General features: G+C 34.0%; 1 long non-coding RNA gene and 1 pseudogene across 1 annotated transcript; both read left to right on the top strand.

Annotated features, from left to right (window-relative positions):
• The first annotated feature begins 443 nt into the window (after positions 1 to 443).
• On the top strand, positions 444 to 1,828 carry LOC116140645. The gene is made up of 3 exons (XR_004129663.1): positions 444 to 632; positions 976 to 1,106; positions 1,607 to 1,828. It is a non-coding gene; the product is annotated as an uncharacterized LOC116140645 (long non-coding RNA).
• A 69-nt stretch (positions 1,829 to 1,897) lies between these two features.
• On the top strand, positions 1,898 to 8,513 carry LOC116140623 (annotated as a pseudogene).
• The last annotated feature ends 9,544 nt before the right edge of the window (positions 8,514 to 18,057 follow it).

Genomic DNA, 18,057 nt, shown 5'->3' on the forward strand with positions numbered 1-18,057 from the left:
TGACAGCATTTACCTGATTTGAAGCTACCTGGGAACCATATAAGTGATTCACAAGCAGTTTCCTCAGTTTCACCTTGAGGACAAGGTGATCTTCAAGGGGGGGTATTGATAAACCAGCAATCCATAAGGTTTACAACCGTAAGGGGCATAATAGACATTAGGAAGGTTGTTAAGGGAGTAGGGTCCACAAGGTACGGTGTCATGGATGAGAGTCTGTTTTGAGAATATGAATTGTGTAAGGGTAATTGTGAAAAGAGGAACTGATATAAGCAGAAAGGGTCTAGCAGCAGGATCATCTTTTTGGCATTGATAAAACACTGGAGGTACCTGGCTCCAAACGCCAGGGTTTTGGTTACATTCCAATCATCTCATATCATATCTGTTTCTTCAAGTTATCCGATTAATACCAATTTGTGCTGAGTTTTTATCTGTTCTGTTCTTGTGTTTTCTGGTTGTGGATTGACAGTGAGTGGGTGATTTGTGTGAGAACTATTGCTTTTTGGTTGTGGTTTTAGTTTGTTTGCAGGTGTACGTATCACATTCTCATCTGTCTGCCTCTCAACTGATTCCTTCCAACTTTTTCTCCTTCAGTTTACCAAAGTCAAGTTTTATTTGTACAAGAATTAAAGCTGGTATATCAAATGCATGAACATGAAGTGAAAACTGCATTAAGTAGGGCTAATGATTTTAGCAAAAGTATGTAACTTGGAGAATTATGTTATTTACCGGTACCAATCAAGAATCATATTCCAGCATTTTTCCACGAGCCCTCGTCCACCTCTTTAAGATTTCAATAGAAAAATATACTGATATGATGAACATATAAATAGTTACGTTCCAAAGCATGTATGGAACAGTACTTATCTTTTAGATTGTTATGTCATGCTCCCAAGAAAAATCTCTTATTCATGTACTGTGTAAAGTCCATTGATATTATATCTGTCTAAATACGTTGACTTTGACAAACAATTGCAGGTATTAACTTGGCAATGAGAAGTTCATCAGAAAGGGTTAACCTTGCTGACTCTAAAAGAGGAATGGTTTTGCCTTTCCAACCCCATTCACTTGTATTCAACCATGTCAACTACTATGCGGATATGCCTGTTGTAAGTCATTCACCTCGAAGCATATATTTATCTTAAGTGTTTATATAGACTTTTTTTGTCCTAGAAGCTTCCCTGATTATTGACATTTCTGAAACGATAACCAAATTTCCATATCGTTGAAAACCTGGAAATCTTATCATTTCACAACAGAATCAACAATTACCATTGCTAGTCAATGATGATCTGTGTCAAAAACCAGCATGAGCAATGAAATAAACACTAATAACTAGGTTGCTTGGCCTTTAGATCTCTTCTGTGCTATAGCATAGAGTCATGGAATTTAGGAGATCATTCGAGAACAATATGTATTGTCATTCGTACAACGTTTTCATTTTCGGTTTACCACCTCTAGAAAAATTAGAATGGCTTCTTTTAAGTCCATAATGTAATTAAACATTTTTTTTTAAATTGTTAGACGCATTTAAATGAATGATCTTGTTGAAAATGTTTTGATTCTCACAAGCATATGCTGAAATGAATTAATTATCATTGCTTACCAGGAAATGAAGACCCAAGGGATTGAATAAGATCGTCTTCAACTGCTACGGGATGTTAGTGGTGCTTTCAGACCAGGGGTATTGACGGCACTAGTAGGTGTTAGTGGTGTGGGGAAGACAACTCTGATGGATGTCTTGGCAGGAAGGAAGACCGGAGGGTATATTGAAGGAAGTATTAGCATTTCTGGCTACCCAAAGAACCAAGAAACATTTGCACGTGTGAGTGGTGACNCCGGCCTCGTTCCTTCTTGGTATATGCACCGAGTAGAACAGTTGTCTGTGCACTAGTAGATAATGAATTGGAACCTCAAGTAAAGGATGAATTGGAGCCTGCTCCAATCGAGAAGGAACTGGAACCTGCTCAAATAGAGAATAAATTAGAATCTGCCAAGGACTGAACTTAATATCTAACACATGTGATGATGTAAGAGTGACTATAGAGAGCACTCTTTACTGTGCTTTAGGCGCTCAACATCCTAATAAAAAATGTAGTGAAGAGTCTACTCCAAATTACATTGCCAGTCTGGCAACGTAGAAGTAAAAGATGAGCCCAAGGTAAAACAAAGCATACATCCAAGTTGTCCTACTTTCAGAAGGTCAAATTGTCTATCAAGGTCCACGAGAGAATATCCTTCAATTCTTTGAATACATGGGTTTCAAATGCCCAGATAGAAAAGGAGTTGCTGACTTTCTGCAAGAAGTAACTTCCAAGAAGGGACTAGGAACAGTATTGGTTAAGGAAGAACCAACAATACAGATTTGTTTCGGTTTCAATTCTTTCCACATTAGCCGACAGATTGAGTTAGATCTTAGGGTTCCTTTTGACACATCCAGAGCCCACACTGCTGCATTGGTGATTGAAAAGTATGGCGCATTCTAAATCGGGAATTGTTCAAGGCATGTTTTGCAAGGGAGTGGCTGCCAATGAAGCGTAATTCTTTTGTTTATATATTCAAGACTACCCAGATACCGATTATGTCATTGATAGTCATGTCCGTGTTCTTTAGATCAGAAATGAAACCTGACACTTTCTTTGGTGGAATTAAGTATTTTGGAGCATTGTTCTTCAGTTTAGTTAATGTGATGTTTAATGGGATGGCGGAACTTGCAATGACTATTATGAAGCTTCCTGTCTTCTATAAACAAAGGGATCACTTATTCTATCCTGCATGGGCTTTTGCCTTACCTATATGGATTCTTAGGATCCCTTTATCGTTTATGGAGTCAGCTATATGGATCGTTCTGACATACTTCACAATTGGTTTTGCTCCCTCCTAGCAGGTAAAGCAATTCATCTAGTTCCATTCAGTCCATAATAATCACCTGCTGAAAACTATTGATGTTATATTTTGAAATTATTGTTTCTATGTAATGGGTTTTGTCATACCTGTAATTAGAACTAGATCAGCTACTAGAGTTCTTTTGCTAATAATCCTTTTATTTTTTCTTCTGTAGGTTTTTCCGACAATTCTTGGCATTACTTGGTGTACATCAGATGGCTCTGTCCCTCTTTCGATTCATTACTGCTCTTGGAAGAACAGAAGTTGTATCAAAGTTGCTGGGTACCTTCACCTTGCTAATGGTTTTTCTGCTTGGAGGATTTATTATTTCCAAAAGTGAGAATTTAACCCTGTTTGCCATTTTAATTTATTTTTTAAGCAAAACCTGTTTATAATCCAATTTATTATGCCTAGTATTGGATGGTAAATATTACTAAATAATTAGGTTCATTGCTAGACATACTTTTTCCTTGAACATGATTCATTTTAAAAATCTTTTGCTTTTTTTCCTGAAGATGACCTTGAGCCATGGATAATGTGGGGCTACTATATGTCTCCTATGATGTATGGACAGAATGCACTAGTTGTGAATGAGTTTCTTGATAAAAGATGGGACACAGTAAGTTCTATTATGCTTTGATCATCTTCTTTTTTATTCGCATTGCAATTTTCACTATGGTGTATCTAGTTTTCCTGTCCTTAATTCATCAAAAAGATCTTATAAGTTACAATCTCATGCAGCCCAACAATGACACCAGCATTGATGCGCCTACAGTTGGGGAAGCACTTCTTAAGGCTAGAGGCTTCTTCACCAATGAGTATTGGTTTTGGATTTGCATTGTAGCACTTTCTGGATTCTCTCTTCTCTTCAACATTTTATTCATTGGCGCATTGACTGATTTGAGTTGTAAGTTATTGTATCTAATTTCATCTCTGGATATCTTGTACAGAGTTCAAGTTTCAATGTTTAATTAACATCTCTTCTCGTATTGGAAATTGTTTTCAGCTTTTGGTGAGTCAAAAGCAACTGTCATAGAGGATAATGGAGACAAGAAGAATAAGCAAGCCTCTGAGGAACATGGAGTAGAAGGTTTATGTTTTTCCTATTTTTCCTTGCAAACCTTGTTAATCCTGTTAAAATGCGGATCATAGAATGGCCAGCAATTATTCTGTTTTTCAATTAGATATTATATGTATGTAGCAACACTGTAGGTATAAAACTTTTTAGCTCTCTCTTTTTTTTTTTTGGGTAATCTTTAGCTCTCTTTTTCTTTTTTCCTATAGGGATTCTAGCCTTGCTAGGAGATTTTAGGAGTTTTCTACACTCAAATTGTTTTCTATTAGATGATGGAGGAACTTGTTTTACATTCTGATAAACCAGCAATACATAAGGTTTACAAAAGTCAAGTTTTATTGTACAAGAATTAAAGCTGGTATATCAAATGCATGAACATGAAATGAAAACTGCATTAAGTAGGGCTAATATTTTAGCAGAATATGTATCTTGGAGAATTGTGTATTTACCGTACCAGTCAGAATCATATTCCAGCTTTTTTCCACAAACCTTCATCCACCTCTTTAAGATTTCATAGAAAAACAAACTGATATGATGAATATAATAGTTATGTTCCAAAGCATGTATGGAAGGTACTTATCTTCAGATTGTTATGTCATGTTCCCAAGGAAAATTTCTTATTCATGTACTGTGTAAAGTCCATTGATATTATATTGTCTAAATACGTTGACTTGACAAACAATTGCAGGTATTAACTTGGCAGTGAGAAGTTCATCAGAAATGGTTAACCTGGCTGACTCTAAAAGAGGAATGGTTTTGCCTTTCCAACCCCATTCACTTGTATTCAACCGTGAACTACTACGTGATATGCCTGTTGTAAGTCATTCATCTCGAAGCGTATATTTATCTCAAGTGTTATATAGATTTTGTTTGTCCTAGAAGCTTCCCTGATTATTGAAATTTAACCCTTGACATTTCCGAAACCATAACCAAATTTCCATATCATTGAAAACCGGAAATCTATCATTTCACACAAAAATTAACACTTACCATTGCTAGTCAATGATGATCTGTGCCAAAAATCCGCATGAGTGATGAAATAAACACTAATAACTAGGTTGCTTGACCTTAGATTCTTCTGTGCTATAGCATAGAGTCATGGAATTTGGGAGATCATTCGAGAACAATATGTATGTCATTCGTAACACATTTTCATTTTCGGTTTACCACCTCTCAAAAAATTAGAATGGCTTTTTAAGTCCATAATGTATCTAAACATTTTTTTAAAATTGTTAGAAGCATTTAAATGAATGATCTTGTTGAAAATGTTTTGATTCTCACAAGCATATGCTGAGATGAATTAATTATCATTGCTTATCAGAAATAAGAGCCAAGGATTGAAGAAGATCGTCTTCAACTGCTACGAGATGTTAGTGGTGTTCAGACCAGGGGTATTGACGGACTAGTAGGTGTAAGTGGTGCGGGAAGCAACTGATGGATGTCTTGGCAGGAAGGAAGCCGAGGGTATATTGAAGGAAGTATTAGCATTTCGGCTACCCAAAGAACCAAGAAAAATTTGCAGGTGAGTGGTTTGTGAACAAATGACATCATTCACCTCATGTTACTGTTTATGAATCACTCCTATACTCAGCTTGGTTCGTCTTCCTTCAGAAATAGATACAAAATCACGGAAGGTATGCTGAAATCTTGTAGAATAATAGTTCCAACTCTGAAGGAACTTGCTCCTATCTTCATACTTTGAACTATTATTAATGATGCCATTATAATTTAATTCACCTCAAGTATCATGCAGATGTTTGTCGAAGAAGTTATGGAGTTGGTTGAGCTCAAACCATTGAGGAATGCTTAGTTGGGCTTCCAGGAATAGATGGTCTTTCAACAGAACAAAGAAAGAGGTTGACAATAGCTGTAGAGCTGGTTGCTAACCCCTCTAATCTTCATGGATGAGCCAACATCTGGTCTTGATGCTAGAGCAGCTGCCATTGTCATGCGTACTGTGAGAAATACAGTGGATACAGGAGAACTGTTGTATGCACTATACACCAACCTAGCATAGACATATTTGAAGCCTTGACGATGTAATGCTCAACTTTTATAGACTTCCCTTGGTGTTTTCTTTATTTATGCTTTCTTATTTGTTTACATGTTTTTAACATGCAACACGGTATTGGGTTATTACAGCTACTATTGTGAAACGAGGTGGACAAGTCATTATACAGGACCCCTTGGTCGCCATTCCAAAATCTAGAATATTTTGAGGTAAATATTTCATGTTTCGTTGTCTGTATGATTGATCTGTTAACAGCAAATACACAAAGAATAGACTCTAATATTAATTTCATGTCCTCCACATGTTATTCATTTTATTTTAGAAAAATCCTATGAATTCGTGGATCGGAAATTGCACTGAGACCTAATATTTATAACCTATTTCGGCTGTCCCAAGGGTTCCTCAAATTAAGGAGGATGCAATCCAGCACGGGATGCTTGAGGTCACTGCTCCTTCAGTCGAGGTCAAATGGACGTGGATTTTGCTGAAATCTATGCCAACTCCTCTTTATATCAGTAGTTGAGTGTTCAATACATAGTTTTACATTATTTAACTTTTTCCATATGGCTTAGAATTTTAAGTATGTTCAAATGATTTCTTTCTTGGCACTCTTTCGGAGGAATCAAGAACTTATCAAGAGCTTAGTACTCCAGCTCCGGGCTCTAATGACTCTTCTTCAACCAAATACTCACGATCCTTTTTTACTCAGTGCAAAGCTTGCTTCTGAAACAATTTTGGTCTTACTGGAGACACCCTGAATATAATACCATCCGGTTTATCCTAACTTTATGTATGGCCTTCTTTTTGGTCTTATCTTCTGGGATAAAGGTCAAAAAACGTAAGTTAACTTTCCCTATGTTTAATTAATTGGTTACCATAAAGGGTCAGCAAAAAAAAAAAAATCTATAAATAAATGTTTTTCTAAAATTTTAGATGTTATCAGACAATTCCATTAGCCAACAAAACATTTCTTTGTAAATAATCAGTTGGATTCAAGTATTTTGCTTGTTGAAAGAAATATGGATGAAAGCATCCTCTCTTTTTCAAAGTTCTTTGCTTACATCTGGATGAAAATATAATAATTGGTGTTTGTTTGGACCTTGATTTATTTATTTATTTATGTACAGAACCAATCAGAAGATCTGATTAACTTTTAGAGGCTGTGTATGCTGCCATGACTTTCCTCGGAGCTTCCAAGCTACTGGTGTGCAGTCCGTTTTTGATATTGAGAGGACAGTTTTTTACCGTGAAAGAGCAGCTGGGATGTATTCTGCACTACCTTATGCATTCGCTCAAGTAAACAATCTCATCTCTTGAAGTTACATAGTTTTTTATTTCCCTTCTAATGGAACATTGAACAGGAGCTTATTTCTTTCAAATTAGAAACTGTAAATCAAATAATCACGGAAAATTCCTTTATAAGCCCAACACTCGAAAAGCTAATATTATATATGTGTCGTCAAAAGGTAAAGTGCATGTGAAGCCACTGAATACTACTTGACTAATTTACTTTCCCTCATTTTCCAGGTACTCATTGAGAACTGTACGTGTTAATTCAAAACATCTGTACACCCTTATCCTTACTCTATGATTGGATTCAAGTGGCAGGGGGGAAAATTCTCATGTTCTCTACTTCTATTCATGTGCTTTCTACTTCACATTGTACGGGATGATGGTTGGGCATTGACGCCAGGCCACCAAATTGCTGCCATTTTTATGTCCTTCTTCTTAAGCTTGTGGAACTTGTTCTCTGGTTTTCTCATTCCTCGAGGGTATGTGACTTCAAACAAATATTTTTTCTGACCTGTGACCCATCAACATTAACGCAAGGATTTACCTAATTCCAAGTTCTTTTCAATACTTTTAACTCATTCCCAGTTTTCCCAAAGCAATATATTGCTTTAGAAACATTTAGAATTTGGGAACTATAAGTGACTTGAAAATCTCGTACTTTTCTCAAATATTTCTAGTTTAATATCATTTCTCTTTCATAAAAAATTCACACATCTACATACTTGCCGCAACTTCCTGTGTGGTCAATTGGTACTACTGGCTTCTCTGTCGCTTGGACCATCTATGGCCTTGTGACTTCTCAGTTGGGTGACAATGATGAGACTGTACTTGTTCCTGGAAGAAATTCAACAACTGTGAAACAGTACATTAAAGACAATTGGGATATGACTATGATTTCCTTCCTGTGGGGTGCGGTTGTCCATATGGCATGGGTTCTGGTCTTCTTCTTTGTGTTTGCCTATGGCATCAAGTTCCTCAACTTCCAAAGGAGATAACCAACTTCAATCTTGAATTAGACGTATACATATAACATAGGAATTTTTTCATGTAATTAGTCTGAGATGAGGAAACAAAGAATTTTCCTGTATTATTAATCTTTAATCCTGATTTTTTTTTTTTTTTAATAAATATAGATATCCTTTGTACTCATAATTATCAATCTATGCCTACAGTTATAAATCTATCTTTGCCCTGGCAGGGCCTTGCTGCCGAGGAATATGTAAAGATTGTGAATTCAACTTTTCTTGGAAATCTCTGGTGGCCAAGAGTCTGATCTTCTACGTTAGCAGTTTAATGTTTGATGTGTTGCCCACTTTCAATATATCAATGATATAAGCATGTTAGCATCCTAGTAAAGATAAAAAAGTTACTGTATGTTTGACACGTGACATTTTAGATTAAGCAAATTATGTAATACTAATTTATTACAATATAATGCTCAGTACAAAATTGAAAATTGTAGTTAAATAATATTTTATTTACTATAAATGTTTATTTAAAGAATCTTATAAATATTTACATTAATCTTTTTAATTGAAAAATAGCATTATTTTTTTAACAAAATGATTTTTTGTTAAGGAATAAAAATAATGCAATGCAATTTATACACCAAACATAGTACTGTATAAAAATAATACAATGCAATTTTTTATCAAATATCATACAACATTTCTTATAACATTATATAATATAATACAATGCTATGCTATGTAATGTAAATAGTACATTACAATGTCGCATGCCAAATGTATTCTTAAAGTTCATTATATAAAATAGGGGATTAAGGTTGTGTTTACTTGTTGGAATTGTACTGAAAAGGAAGACGAAATGGAAAATGATAGATATTCAAATAGTGAATCGACGGTGGAATTAATTATGATTCCATTATTTAGTTTTAAGATAAAATAGAGGGAATCGAATGATATATGTGATAAGTGACAAAAATACCGCAACATTAAAATATTCAATGTTTTAAAAAGTAATAATTATACTTTTTAAATAAAAAACTAATTATGTAAATAATAATAAAAAATTTATATTTTTAAATTCATTATTTTGTTTTTACTTTAACAATAAATTTTCTAACTAAAAAAATTAAAACTTAATGGCTGCTCAATGCTAGTCAATATTGGTCAATGCTGGTAAACGATAATCAACGTTCAATCAATGGTAGTCAACGACTAGTTAACAAGCCAACGTTCGTCAATGACTGGTCAATGTTGGTCAACTATTCTACAAAGTCAATATTTAAAAATACTTATTTTAGTAATTACTAAATTATAAAATAATAAACATTAAACTAAAAATCTTTAAAAGAGAAAATAAAAAATTTAAATTCAAAATAGGGTCAAAAATCAGATGCCCCGATATTTCATTTATTAAAGTTGAAGAATTGATTTTTCTATGTGGGGGTAACTTGAAAGAAATTAAAACTTTTTAGGGTGTTGTGGTAAGGAAATAAGAACTGATAGAACCAATTAGTAATGTGACAAGGGGACTTGAGTGCAAATTGAAGGTGCAAAATATGGCCACTATACAAGCTTACCAATATTGATGGACCCCTAAGGGCTTGGATGGGAGATCGAACTGAGGAATCAAAAGAAGAAGAATTTCCGCACTAAAAGTGTGGTATTTTGTAATGTTATGGGACATAGCAAGAGATCTAGTAAGGAAAATATAACTGATGCAAATAAAATGAAAAAACATTAGGTGCGAGATAGAGTCTAGATTGAGCCCCCTTCATGAGTGAGGAAAAGGGTTCTCGAAGCTTCTATTGACTGGATTTGAAACAGACAAGCAGTATTGGGTGATGGGGTTAAACTAGAGTTCCTCTAGCGAGTTTAATATCAAAAAGATCTTTCAAATGCTGAAAGTCTAGGGGATTAAGCTCACTCATGCAAGTGAAGGAACTCCGGAGAAATAAAATGGTTCAACGGTCCCCACAAGACCTACTAATTAGACCTGGCAAAACGGGTTTGGACCTGTGGGTCGATCCTAAACCCTGGTAAAAAATATAGGGTGTGGGTCTTTAATATTGGACCTATTTTTCTTCTACCCGTACCCGACCCAACCCGTTTTGGCAACTAGTCAAGCGGTACACCCGCGGGTGCTCGTAGGTACCCATTGGTTTTTTTTAAAAAAGAAACCTTTTGCCCTTTTCATTTTGCCCCAAATCGCAAAATCCCTAACCTAACTCAAACTTAATCTCTCATCAGCCTTCTCTCAAACTCATCATCATCGAAATCCCTAACTCCACCGTCGTCGCTTCTCCTGTCTCCGCTTCTCATCAGCCACGTTTGTAGTCTCCACTGTCGACGTAGCAAGGTATGTGTGTCGACGTAGCAAGGTATGTGTATCACCGTCGCCGATTTGATCTCATCTCCTTCGTCTTCACTCTTCACTCTTCAACAGCTCCAATTCTTGGAGTCGACTCTCTGGCATCTTTAGCTTCTCCTCGGCTACAATCTAGTAACATTGAAGGCTGCTCTTCTTGCTTTATTCTTATTGTTCTGCAGATAACAGATGTCAATCATGTGTATTCCCTTGGAAACCATTGTAACATGAATCAAACTAAATCTAGAGGTTTTTCTAATTTGTCTTGTCTCCATTTACTGTACTTAGTAGATACTTTCTAGCTTGTGCCGCTATTGCTTTTCTTGTATAAATTTTTTCTTTTTTTCAGATTTTTTTATGTGGGTTGATTTGGTTGATGAGGAATGAGAGGACAATCTATAAATTTTTTTTTATCTTTTTCTTTGTTAGGTTCTAGGTTTCTGTTTGGTTGGTGAGAAAAGTTGGGAGAAAATAATGTAAGGGACTTTTTTTTTTTTTTTTTTTTTAATTGGGGTTGTCTGTGTGTATGGTTTTGATTCGTGATTGGCAGCATAGAAAACTAAGGAAAAGGATTCTAAATTGTGGGGAAAAAGAAAAGAGATCATATTGATTTATCTAAATCTTGTGTTAGCCGAGTTCATCAAAATTAATTATTTAAAATTTCAGTTATTTTCTTTTATGTTAAAGGATTCAATTTACATCTAAAATTGGGGATTAGAGATTTTTATTTGGTTTAATCCAATTCTCCTTATTCGTTTTGATAATAATTTGAATGATTATAGAAATTTGGATATGTTTTTTTTGAACTAAAACTGTATTGGGTATAAAAGTATTTTTGTTTGGACTTGGGAAAGACAAATTTTGCTCAAGAATCAAGATTTTAGGAAGATTTGGGGGTGTAACTACAAAAATCTAAAACTGGAGTGAACAGTACGAGCACCCGCGGGTCCACCGGTATCCGAATAAGGTAGGGTATGGGTCCAAAATATTGGACCCATTTAAATCGACCCGTTTTGGGCCCGTACCCGTGAGACCCGCACCTGTTTAGACCCAACCCATACCCAACCCGCTCGCATGTTTTATCAAGTCTACTACTAATGTTGCATTGCCACATCACGTATAATGGGAATCAAACCCAAATATTCCAGCTAGTACCCCTCACGAATAGAATAAATGATGACTTTCAAACATAAGCACATCTATAAGAGAGAGAGAGAGAGAGAGAGAGAGAGAGAGAGAGAGAGAGAGAGAGACAGAGAGAGACAGAGAGGTTGGAAAGGCCCGGGCCTAGTCGGTCTTAGGCCTGGGCCCAACTAATCAGGGACTAGTCTTGGGCCCATGAGATTTCTTTGGGGACCAATCTTATGGGCCTGGACAATTTTTTTTTGTAAAATTTTATTTTAACCCTTATATTTATTGTCAATTTCATATTAAATAAAGGGGTTTTGGATATTTTACAAGGGTTTTGAGGAGGGGGGTTTGGGCCCGGGCCTTGGAGGAGGGACTGACCCTAGGTTCGAGCCTTGGAGGAGGGACCGACTTTAGGCCTAGGCCCTCCTCCCTTGGGCCTGGTTTGGTCCTAGAATTGGTCCTCCCAAGGACTGGCCCTAGGACTAGTTTTTTGGGCTAGGTTTTTTGGGTCTAGGCCTAATTCCCACTTCTCTCTCTCTCTCTCTCTCTCTTTATATATATATAAATTTCATTAAGTAAACTATATTGGTTGGGTTAAAGGTTTAGGAATTCTCATTTTTAAAGGTATGACTACATTAGCTAATCCCCAATCCCTTGATAAAGTTATTTGGTTCCAATTTATTGTTTTAGGAACTGTTATGTTTGATCTTGTTAAATCAGTTTAAAATAACACTGTGTGGCCTTTTTGGTCATGATTAATGGCTCTAGTTTCAAAAGCAGATTGTATTACTTTGTATTGGATCTTATAAATGGTTGCTATATAGGGATGGTTCCTAGTTTTAAGTCATAATTAAATGTTTTAATATTTAAAGTTAAAACATCTAGTATGTTTTGGTCATCTAAGTAGACTGTGAAATCAAGATAACAATTGCAATAAATTGATCCATTGGATAGGCTGGATTCTATTGCTTCTAATAGAGGTTCTCTAAATCTTAGCCATCTACAATCTCTTAAACAGGCAAAGATGGTAGTATCCATGCCTTTAATGCTTAGAGGTTTGATTCCTATTTGGACTAATCCTATATGAAGATAATTATAACTCTTTTTGTATTTTTCGACCATTTCCTTAGATAATAATTGAGTTATTTGAGTTGAATTGTTTACCTTAAGAGTCTTTTCTTCTGTTTAGTTTATGTATTTTGATTTGTTTAAAGGGTTTACTCTATTGAGACTTGATAGTTTTCCTTCTTTGTAAACATCTGTTACAGAAATTTTGGGAATGTTCCATTTATCAAAATGTTTCTGTAAATCTTGAGGTCTTATGACCTGTTTTTCTTTTTGTGTACAAGCATGACTTGTTTCAATTATGTTGTCATTTTGATTTATACAAATCTCTTCTTGATAAATAATCTGTTCATCTCTAGTGTTTGAACTGGAAGTAGACATTGATCTAGAAAAGTTTTCCATTTTGTCTATCACCTATTTCTTTCCCTACAGTGGTTGATCTAAAGGACTTACAATGGTTACATCCTATGGCCCTACACAACCCAAAAAGACTCGATACTCAAAATAATTAATAAACAAAATTTTAACAATCCTAAATCCCTGCCTCCTCCCTGGCTCTGATACCAAAGGGATCATAGGATCGTTACACACAAAAAGGAGATATGCAGAGATTAAATAAAACTTAAATAAACATTAAAATAAATAATCTTATGAATTAATAAGATAACGGTGGCAGAGTCGCACTGAAATCATATTAAGAAGTGAGATTAATTCTTAATTAGGTAACGGCAGCAGTGCCACACTGGAACCATATTAAGTGATGAACAAAAATTTAAAGAAACAAAGAACACAAATAAAAACTTGAATAAACATTAAAATCAAACATGATGAATGATAAATGATTATAAAGAATAATTAAAGAACTGAAAGATTAAACATTAAAAGATTATTGAAAGATTTAAGAAATTTGAACTTACAATAAAAGCTTTCTTTTTGGAGAGCTTTGAGAGGTTACATGAAAAGACAGTGAGGGAGGAGAAAGTTTGAGAATTGGCTTTCCATTGCTCTGGGTGAGATTGATCGAGGCACTGGAGCTTCGGTTAGATTCTTCTTCTTCATCTTCATCTTGGAGTTGTGAAAGAATAGTCTTGGGGTGGTCTTTACGTTCTTGTTTTGTTTTGGCTCCTGCTAAGGATACTGATGCCATAGTCTTTTTCTGTAAAAAATTGGTGATTTTAGGGGTAATTGCAGGAGTTGGATGAGGTGATTAATTTCTTTCTCTGACGTTGAGTATTCTTGGAGAATATTACGGTTTTTTTGGATTAGTTTGTGTATAAATTTGAAGTTATTTTTTTTATTTGGGATTAGGCATCTTATTCATCTTAAGGCTGTATTAAGAGGTTTATAATTTATGACAAGTCTTGGAACTCCTCTTTCAAGTTCAGCATATTTCTAAACATAGAAGGCTGAGCAACTCCAAGGAGACTTGCTTTTCCTAATTAATTTTTTTCTGTAGAAGATCATTGATTTCCTTTTTACAATGTTCTTCTAATTCTTTATGCATTTGTATTTTCTTTGTTGTATTTGAGAGGATTCTTCCAAAACTAAATTTGGGCCTAAAGCTCTTGGATAATACATTTTTGGGGGTTTTTTCCAATTCATGTTATTGATTTGAATAGAATTATCACTTGAGGATGTATTTTGATCATTAGTTTCTAATGATTATGATGAATCTGTTTTGCCAATAAAATTTATATGTCTAGAAGTTTGTGGGGTTTCTGGTACGACAACGCTAGAGAATTCTTCTTTTATTTGGTTGAGTTTTTTATTTATTTCTTGCATAAATTCTTTTTTGTTGGTTAAAGTTTTAGTGTGTTTTGGAGGGATCTCGTGTGGAACAAATAAAGGTTTATTATCTACAATTTTTAGTGGTTTTGACCTTATGTCAATGGGTTTTAGGATAGGTTTTCCTACAATGTCTTCAATTCTATTTAGTTGTTCGCCAATAGTATTCAAGCATTGGTTTGCATAATTATTTTGTTGGTAAATATTTTTTATATCATTTGTTGATATTTCACTTAAATTTTTTTTGACTTTAAAAGGTGAAGCCTTAATTTATACTCCTTTATAGGGAATCGTTACTTCTGCTAAAGGTGGATGAATTGACTCTATTTCTTCAATATCTTTTCCTTTTGTGATTTTCCACTATTTTGCTTTTGTTTGGACATTGATTGTTTTTTCACTATCAAACCGTTGAAATAAAGGTATAAGAATTTGGTGTGTTTTCATAAAGTTGTAATAATTTTGTTGAATTATATCTCTTTCTTTTTTATTAAAGTTTTTGAAGAACGTTTCTCTTAATTCTTGATTTTCTTTTGAATAAAAAATATTTTTTAAGAAGGTTTTATTTATTTCAAAATTTTCAATCATGTTTAATTCTAGCAAATCTGTCATTTGGGAATAGGTTGGAGACATTCTTTGTGATGTTTCTTCCCCATCTTGTTGGGAAGGTGTTTGAATTGAATAATGAGGTTGTGGTATTGTTGAGGAATTATTTATTCCTTGAATATTTGTTTTAACCTGGCTAGGTCTAGGGGGGTCTCTTATTGAACAAGAAAATCTTCTTTGTCAAGAGGTTCTTTGGGATTTAATCCGAATGAGGATAAGTGTGAGTCATCAAAACTTATTCTTGGAGGCCTACTAAATCTAATCCGAACACTTCCATCAGAATTTTCAGTTATGTTTTCAATCTCTGTATTTGTTGGGCTCTGAGAAGAGCTTATTAGAAGGTTAAATTTTTGGCAAGATTATGTTGGAGTAGATTGCTCGTCGAGGGAGAGGTGGACCTACCAGTTGAAAATAGAGCACATGATGCTGCATTTGCTGTAGGATCTTATCGTCTGATTTTGTCGATGGGCTTGTTTCTTGGAACTTGTGGATTATTATGATCTTTCTTCAGTTTCTAGAAATTATATTTCTGTGTCCACTTAGGACAAATGAGAATATTACTTTACTAATGGATTATTGTCCTTAAGTGTAAATAATATTCTTTATGGAATTGTTTCATAATAATATGTTCTTAAGATAGACAATAAGGATAATCTCAAAATGACAACTATGTCAACTATGGCAAGTTGAGCTAAACATACTTGAAGGAATGTGGGATAGTATTAAAACTCGCATCTCCGCGTACACTCTAGTATAATGGTGTATCTAAAAGAAGGGATTAGGACCTTACTTGAATTTCTATTCAGTTTAATTCACATAACATTGCACTTATATAGTGCACATAAAACCCTATTCCAATAAGGAATAGACTTGGGCTTCAACCCATACAGCCCCTATGTCCAAATACTCCCAATCATGATATTTTAATTATAATTATTATCTGTATTATCTATACCCTGATCTTAGTTTAGAAAGGAATCGATCTATGCTTGTTTTTGTTTTGTTTTCTGCTGTGTTGGGTTAGATCATTTCCTTACAGATTACCCAACATCTTAGCTGAAAAGGTTAGAGAAAAAATTAGGAAACAATACGATGGTATTATACCTATGGCAATTTAACTTGTGGACAATTGCATAGTTTTGTCCAGAAAGGTGGAATGAAAATTTGCAAAGATGAAAAACTCTCCTACCAAAGGCAAAAAGAAAGAAAACAGCTAGGAAAAGAACTAGGAAATTTTTTTCAACAATTTGACAATCATCACAAAAATTCTTTTAGAGGAAAGAAAACCAAGAAAACAATAACCTGCAAAGGTCAACGTGCTAAAACCATGAATAATCATAATAAAACCATGAATGATCATAAGAATCATACATACAAACCTATATTTAGGAAAAAAAAACCTTTTCAACAAAGCAAATTTTCTAAAATAGACAAACCCACAAAACAATTCACGTGCTTTAGATGCAGTAAACAGGTTCATATCGCTAAGTATTGCAAAATTAGTAAAGGAATTAAAGAATTTAGCCTTGATGAAGAAATCATACATAAAATAGAAATGTTAATGATGCAATCCTCTAATTTAGATTCAGGTGAAAAAGAAATGTCTGATGACAACCAAATTGATGAAATCGAAACCTCAAGTGAAAATGAAATAAATGTCTTAACCAAAGACCAAGAATTCCTCTTAGAAGCTATAAAATTGATGATCCTCTTTTGAGAAAAGAGTATCTAGAAAGACTGAAAAATATCTTCGAAAAAATTAATAGGAAAATAGAAACCCATAAAGCCTATACTTTTCAAAATATTATTGACAAATTCGAAAAACAAGAAAAAAAGGAAATTAACACTTGAAGATTTAACAAAAGAAATCCAACAAATAAAAATTGAAGTCTGCTCCAGTATCAAATAGAGCAATTGTTTCTAGGATAAATTCATCATTGATTAAGAGTTTTATTTGAATATGCCATTTTTTATAAGTTATTTGGGTTAGCATATTTATAAAATCTTCATTATGATCAGATTCTTCAAATTTATCTTTTTCTTTAGCAATAAGTAATTTCGAATGTTGTTTTTGTTGTTCTTTTAATTCTTTAACTTCAATTTTTATTTGTTTTATCTTTGAGCGGATATCATTATGTTGAAGTTGATATTCGATTTTTTTAGTTTTAACTTCTTCTTGGAGGAAGTGTATGTGTTTTTGTTTGCTTAGCATAAGGTGATTAATTTATTTCTTTGACGTTGAGTATTCTTGAAGAATATTAAGGTTTTTTTGGATTGGTTTGTGTATAAATTTGAAGACAAGAACTTCACCCATTATTTCTGTGGATATCCCTGAGTCATCAACACTAAATGGTTGTATTAAATTAATGAAGGGTGTTCCTAATATCATTCTTCTTCTCAAATTTTTTACTAATAAAAAGGAGGTTTTTAAACAAATGTTTTGATTACAGACTTTAACATCTAATAATTTTTAATTGATAAAAAGGGTTGAGCCATTGGCTGACTTAGCAGATTCTAGTGTTTTTTTTATAGTATTTTGTAGGAACTAATCCTCATAGCAGAGGGATCATAGGATTGTTGCACACAAAGAGGAGATATGTAGAGATTAAACAAAACTTAAAAAAAAATTAACTTAAATAATCTTACAACTTAATAAGATAACAACGGCAGCGCTACACTGAAATCGTATTAAGAAGTGAGATTAATTCTTAACCAGGTAACGGCGACAGTGCCGCACTAGAACCAGATTAAGTGATCAACAAAAATTTAAAAAAACAAAGAACACAAATAAAAACTTGGATAAACATTAAAATCAAACATGATGAATGATAAATGATTATAGAGAATAATTAAAGAACTGAAAGATTAAACAATAAAA

The sequence above is a fragment of the Pistacia vera genome, unplaced genomic scaffold, assembly GCF_008641045.1.
Source record: "Pistacia vera cultivar Batoury unplaced genomic scaffold, PisVer_v2 Contig374, whole genome shotgun sequence".
Lineage (NCBI taxonomy): Eukaryota > Viridiplantae > Streptophyta > Magnoliopsida > Sapindales > Anacardiaceae > Pistacia > Pistacia vera.